Raw genomic sequence first — 7,301 nt, forward strand, 5'->3', positions numbered from 1 at the left:
GCTGGAGAAGGATGTCATGCTGGGTAAGATGGAGGGTCAGAGAAAAAGAGGAGGACCCCCAACGAGATGGATCAGCCAGGTGGCATTGTTGATGGCGTTAAGTGTGGCAGTGGTGGTGGGGTTGGCCCAGGATCGGACATCGTTTCGTTCTGCTGTGCATGGGGTCGCTATGAGTTGGTTCCGACTCGATGGCACCTGACAACAACAACAACAACAACAACAACATGACATTTGTGAAGATGGCACAGGACCAGGCAGTATTGTTCTGTTGTCACAAGGAGTCGGAACGGACTTGACGGCATCTAACAATTTATAACTCCACTAGGAACCCTGGTGGCACCGTGGGTTAGGCATTGGATGGTAAACTGCAAGGTCAGTGGTTCAAACTCCCAAGCTGCTCCATAGGAGAAAGATAAGGCTATCTGCTCCTATAAAGAATTACAGTCTCAGAAACCCTATACAGGGTCATTATGAGTGGGAATCTACTCAATGGCAGTGGGTATGGGCTTTTTTAGGTCCTATTACTCCACTGGTAGAGGACAACGGGAAGCTTGCACCTGGTCTCTCCTAATCTATGCACCTTTTTTCCTTTACTGATTTTATTTTTTTGTAGGGGGTAGGAGTAAAAACGTAGGCAGTTCAAATCCACCAGCTGCTACTTGGAAACCCTATACAGGGTTGCTATGAGTCAGAACCAACTCGATGGCACTTAACAACAAGGAGTAAGAAGTGAGGAGTAGGGTTGGAATTATGGCTAGGTTGAGACTAGGCCTGTTTTTGTTATTGTTATGTGTCATCCAGTCAATGTTGACTCACAGAGACCCTGTACAGGGTTTCCAAGGAGCAGCTGGTGGATTTGAGCTGCCAACCTTGTGGTTTGAAGTCGAGTGCTTATCCTACATCGCCACACCGGGGACTTCATTTATTGTTTGGGTTATGGTTAGGACTAGGGTTAGTGTTATGTGTAAGGGTTGGGCTAGGGTTAGGGCTAAGGCTTGGTCTAATTTTCAGGGTTACAGTTAGGTTTATTTTTATTGAAATCTATTTTATTTCCTCTTCATTTGGAAATTCTGTGACTATATTATTCCTTCTTTTTACTTTATAGTTTTTCTGCTAGTTAAGGTTATTGGTTGGGCCAGGATTCAGTTGTTTGTCAGGTGATAGTTAACTCTATAATGATTGGCTATGAGGCAGGCATAGTTAAATCTAGGATGATTGGCTATGAATAGCTAACCAATTGAAAGAGCGTTTCCTTGGGAGTGTGGCCTGCTCCCAATGTAATGAACATGCTGCTGTTGGTTTTCTGTCCAAAGAACTCTCTTTAGTATTTTTTTGTAAGGTTAGTCTGGCTTTTACAAATTCTTTTAAGTTATGTTTTCTGAAAATGACAGAATTTTGCCATCATATTTGATGGACAGTTTTGCTCGATATAGGATTCTTGGCTGGCAATCTAGTCTTTCAGAGTTTTATTTATGTCATTCCATTATCTCAGCCTGCATAGTTTCTGCTGAGAAATCAGAGCTTAGTCTTATTAGTTCTCCTTTTTAGGTGATTCTTTCCTTGTCTTTGGCTTTTAAATACATTTTATAATATGTCTTGGTGTTTTTCTTTAGGGGTCTATCCTATTTAGAGTTCGCTACAGTTCTCATCTTTCATGATGTTAGGGAACTTTTCGTACAACAACTCTTGGAATATTTTCTCTATGTTTCTTATTTTTATTTTTTGTCTCTTCCTGTTCTGGAACTCCTGTCATATATAAAGTAATCATCTTGATAGTGTCCCATATAAATTTAGACTTTCTTTGAAGTTTTTTGTTGTTCTTTCTGATTGTTCTGGTAGGAGATGAATACTGAAAGATTTTTCTTCAAGATCAGTAATTCAGCTTCCCATTAATTTAATTATGTTTCTATGCCCTTTCAGTGTATTATCTATTTCTGACGTCTGAGTGGTAATCTGGCTTTCTAATTGCTGTTTTTGTATGGTTCCCATTTTTTAAATTGTTTCATCAGTTTATTTTCTGAAAATTTCCAATTTTGTCTATGTTATTCTTGATTTCATCTATAGTTTTTTCAATCGTTTCCACAATCTGTTGAAGTTGCCTAATTAGCATTCTTTTCAATTCCCTATCAGGTAGTTCCAATATCACATTTCTGGTGTCATATTTTCTGACTCTGTATTTTGACCACTTGTTTGTAGCACTCTCTTGTTTCTTTGTGTAAGCTGAAATTTTCTGTTTTCTCTGAAACACTGTGCTATAATATTTATATTTATTCGATGATTGTATATTGGTGTAGCCTCAGGCACTCACAACCTGTCTCTTGAAGGGGGCAAGAGACTGGAAATTTGAGCACATTTGTTCTTTGTTTACTGTTTCTATCGTGTAGTGCTGGGTGAGTTCAGGCACCTCCAGAAGAAGGGGTGCTATGCCAGCCACCTGACCCCAGGCAGAGCAGACAGAGGGTGCACAGGAGGGGGTGCCACTGGCCACTGGGTTGGTGAGGATAGGTACTGGCTAGGAGGGCACAAGAACAAGGAAGAATTGCACCTCCTTGCTACCAATCTCCAGTCATGTCCTGTGCCTACAGGCCACTGTATCAATGTTGTTGTTGTTATTAAGTACCACCGAGTTGGTTCTGACTCACAGCAACCCTGTATAGGGTATCCGCCAACCTTGCAGTTCAAACTGACCTTTCAGTCCAGTGCTTATCCTACAGAGCCACACCAGCTCACAAAAGCTCAAGATGGTCAGTCCGTGCCACACCAGCCCATGTTCCTCCTGTTTTTCTTCCCTCTCACTGCTCCTGTTCAGCTTCCTCTTCCAGTTGGCACTCAGTCCAACTCTATATCATCTCCTCTGATGTTCAGGGTTCAGAATCACCATCTGTATCTGTTTCATTCGGTCTCCCATAGCTTTGTTACAGAAGGTTTGCTCAGTGAGACTGCTTACTCTGCCATCTTGCCCCAGTTTCTCATTACTGATTTTAGTGGGGTTTTGTTGTTGTTGTTGTTGTTTTTTACTATAATAAGTCATAGCCACTAATATAACAGCTTTGCTGAGTTCTGTGAGTCATTCTAGCGAATCATTGGGCATGAGAATAGTCTTGACCTTCTAACATAATAAATCTTGAGACCTTAAACTCATTACTGAACTGAGCAAAACTTCTCTCAGTTTTAGCTACTGAGTTCAAAATTGGCCTTCCATCCCTGCTGACGGTTTTAGCATTTTCCTATTCTCGGTTTCATCGATTGTTATTTACTTCCTTCTGCTTTTTCCTCCGTAGATCAGTATGCTTGTGCAACTCTTGTGGTTGTTGGTGATTTGGCCACATACACATTTTCATATAAGCATTGGTTGGCAGTTTGAGCCTACGAGCCGCTCCATAGGAGAAAGATGAGGCTTTCTGCTCCCAGAAAGATTTACAGCATTGGAAAGCCTTTACACGGTCACTATGAGTCATAACTGACTTGTTAGCACTGAACAATAACAACAACACTGTATTTTAAAATCAATGACCTTTTCCATTATTGCTATGTAAATAAATCACAGTAAAACTTTGTTGTTGTTAGGTGCTATTGAGTCCGTTTTCTGTTCATAACATCAGCCTGTCATGTGACAGAGTAAAACTACTCCATACAATAGTTTGTAACCTTTGTGGGAGCAGGTTGCTAGGTCTTTCATGGAACCGCTGGGTGGGTTTGAACTGCCAATCTTTCAGTTATCAGCTGAGTGCCTAGCTGTTGTGCCATCAGGGTTCCTTCACCCAAACTTGTTGCGGTTGTTGAGTGGGTTCTGACTCTTAATAACCCTATGTACAACAGAAAAAAACACTGCCCGGTTCTGCACCATTTTCACAATCATTCCTATGCTTGAATCCATTGTTGTAGCCACTGTATCAATCCAGCTCATGTATGGTCTTCCTCTTTTTCACTGACCATCCACTTTACCAAGCATGATGCCCTTCTATAGGGACTGGTCCCTCCTGATATCATGTCTGAAGTATGAGAGATGAAGTCTTGCTATCCTGGCTTCTAAGAAGCATTCTGGTTGTACTTCTTCCCAAACAGATTTGTTCATTCTTCTGGTAGTCTATGGTATATTCAAGATTCGTTGTTTGGTGTTGTTAAGTGTTGTTGAGTCAGTTCTGACTCGTAGCAACTCTATGAACAGCAGAATGAAAAACTGCCCAGTCCTGCTCCAACCCTGCTATCTTTGTTACACTTGAGCCAATCCATATCCCTGGGGGTCTTCCTCTTTTTTGCCAACCCTCCACTTTACCAAGTATGATATCTTTCTCCAGGGACTGGTCATCTTGACAATATACCTGAAGTATGAGAGACAAAGTCTCGCCATCCTGACTTCTAAGGAGCCTTCTGGATGTACTTCCAACACGGGTTTGTTTGTTCTTCTGAAAGTCCATGGTACTTCTTTAACACCATAATTCAAATACATCAATTTTTCTTCTGTCTTCCTTATTCATTGTCCAGCTTTCACATGACTCGGGTCAGGCACATGTAAGTTTTCAAAGTGACAGTTTTGCTCTTTAACACTTTAAACAGGTCTTTTACGGAAGATTTGTGTTATTTGATTTCTTCATGCTGCTTTCATGGTGCTAAATGTGGATCCAAATAAACGTACAGGGCTCAAATGTGGTAACATCAGCCCTGCTTGCTCAGTCTCAGCAGGATGATTGTGATCTGTCTTGGGGATAAGTCTAGAATCTGATGCTTCCTGTGACCCACCTGCCCCTGCCCTAAAGCTCTGATAAAGGGCCAGGTGTATCTCCCCAGTGAATGTATTCCTGGTTCTAGAGTCCTCTCTGCCTCACCTCATACAAGCTGCCATGTTCCTTCTCAGCCAGGGCCGAGGACCACTGGGGAGAGTTCCTATTAGCAGGCATGGTCACACTGGGCCTCAGTCCTCGGGTTCTCTTGTCAACAGCTTTACTCTTCTCAGGAACCTGAAGCTAGGCAGGCACCTGTGGATCCAATCAGAACTACTGAGGTGAGATGGGTTGTGGTCAGAAGGAAGATCCTGCAGTTTCCACTAAGGAAACGGGCCCAGGGATTCTGCAGAGGCACCGAGAAACCCTGGAAAGACAGTATCCACATGGTTAGTCATTCCAAATTCACCCCATAAACACTTTATGGGGGGCACTAAAGGGCAGCTCACTGTGCTAAATTGTGGAAGAGAATTCAGTGAAACTAACATTGAGCTCATTACGCAGTAGTGCTAGCGGCTTCCTCCTTCTTTTCTCTGACTTGGCAGTCAGCCCTCGTGCTGAGCCGCAACAATCACCTCGTGGCGAGCCAAGTAGGATCTGGAAACTGTGGCCACTTTGTGAACATTCACTGCTGGGGAAAAATGGTGGAAGCTCATGGCCCGGAAAGCTCTTCATTGGAGGGCTCAATACAGAAACCAACGAGAAATCCCTGGAAGCAGTATTTGGCAAATATGGATGAATTGTCAAAATATTCTCGATGAAAGACCATGAAATCAACAAATCAAGAGGATTTGCTTTTGTCACCTTTGAAAGCCCTGCAGATGCCAAAGATGCAGCCAGAGATATGAATGGACAGTCTTTGGATGGGAAAGCTATCAAGGTGGAACAAGCCACTAAACCAACATTTGAAGGTGGCAGGCGTGGACCCCACCACCACCTCCAAGAAGCAGAGGCCCACCAAGAAGCCTTAGAGGTGGAAGAGGAGGCAGTGGAAGAGCCAGGACCCCTTCCATGTGGGGGACACATGGATGATGGTGGCTATTGCATGAATTTTAACATGAGTTCTTCCAGGGGACCACTTCCAGTAAAAAGAAGACCACCACCATGAAGTGTAGTGGCCCTCCTCCTAAAAGATCAGCTCCTTCAGGACCAGTTCACAGTAGCAGTATAATGGGAGGCAGAGCCCCTGTATCACCTGGAAAAGATAGTTATGGAGGACCACCAAGAAGGGAACCCTTGCCCTCTGGTAGAGATGTGTACCTGTCACCAAGAGATGATGGCTATTCCACTAAAGACAGCTATCCAAGCACAGATTACCTAAATTCAAGAGATTATGCACCACCACCAAGAGATTATACCTATCATGATTACGGTCATTCCAGTTCACGTGATGACTATCCATCCAGAGGCTATAGTGACTATTCAGCCATCCAAGTGGAGGCTCCTGCAGAGATTCCTATGAGAGCTATGGTAACTCACATAGTGCTCCACCTACACGAGGGCCACTGCCATCTTAGGGTGGAAGCAGTCGCTATGATGATTAAAGCAGCTCACAAGACAGATATGGTGGAAGTCGTGACAGTTACACAAGCAGCCGAAGTGATCTCTACTCAAGTGGTTGTGATCGGGTTGGCAGGCAAGAAAGAGGGCTTCCCCCTTCTATGGAAAGGGGATACACTCCTTCACGTGATTCCGACAGCAGTTCAAGCTGTGGCGCACCAAGCTGTGGTGGCCGTGGAGGAAGCTGATCTGATAGAGGGGGAGGCAGAAGAAGATACTAAAAACAAACAACTTTGGACCAAAATCCCTGTTCAAAGAAACTAACAAAAAATGGAACCTATTCTGTCATAACTACCCAAGGACTCTTAAAAGGAAAAATTGTGTTACTTTAAAAAGTTTTCCTGTTACATGCTCCTCCATAATTTTTACGTTTTTTGTGAGGAAAAAGTAAAGTAAAACCTGTTTAATTTTATTTGATTTTATGACATTGCTTTCAATAAGCAAATGTTAAATGTGTAAGACTTGACTTGTGTACTAGTGTTGTAATTTTCTTAAGTGTCCCTGAAGGCCACTTCCTATTTGATTTTTCCCAGTAAATGGGGCAAGCAATACTAAGATGTTTCACAAACATCTGGCCATCTAAAATGGAGAGATGGATCATTCTGCCTATATAAACAAGCTAGATATTAGAAGGGTGGTTGGGTTTGCTACTCTTAAGATTTCAGGGTATCTTCAAACTGAAATCTCAATGTTCTCATGTGCAAAACCTGAGATAGATGCTTAAGAAAGGAAAGTGCTATTCACCCAGTAAACCCAAAATAAAAGGGTAATGCTGGCCATATATTGCCTTTCTGACATTTCCTTGGGATTCTGCAAGAGCCTCCCCTTCCCCCATTAAGGCCATTTAAGTGTGTGTTAAACAACTACAGAATACTAAATAAAAAGTTTGACCAAAACCAACCATGAAAAACAGAAAACAAACTAACATTGAGGATTAGCATGAAATATGGGAAAAGTAATGTTATTTAATGTACAATAAAATGAGAATTTGAATTCTAGTTTTATATTCTAGCTGTGAGA

At 42.4% G+C, this 7,301-nt stretch overlaps 1 pseudogene; it reads left to right on the forward strand.

Annotated features, from left to right (window-relative positions):
• The window catches only part of LOC102833278, a 171,045-nt pseudogene extending 164,543 nt beyond the window's left edge, over nt 1–6,502 (forward strand).
• The last annotated feature ends 799 nt before the right edge of the window (nt 6,503–7,301 follow it).

This window comes from Chrysochloris asiatica, unplaced genomic scaffold (assembly GCF_000296735.1).
Source record: "Chrysochloris asiatica unplaced genomic scaffold, ChrAsi1.0 scaffold00062, whole genome shotgun sequence".
Lineage (NCBI taxonomy): Eukaryota > Metazoa > Chordata > Mammalia > Afrosoricida > Chrysochloridae > Chrysochloris > Chrysochloris asiatica.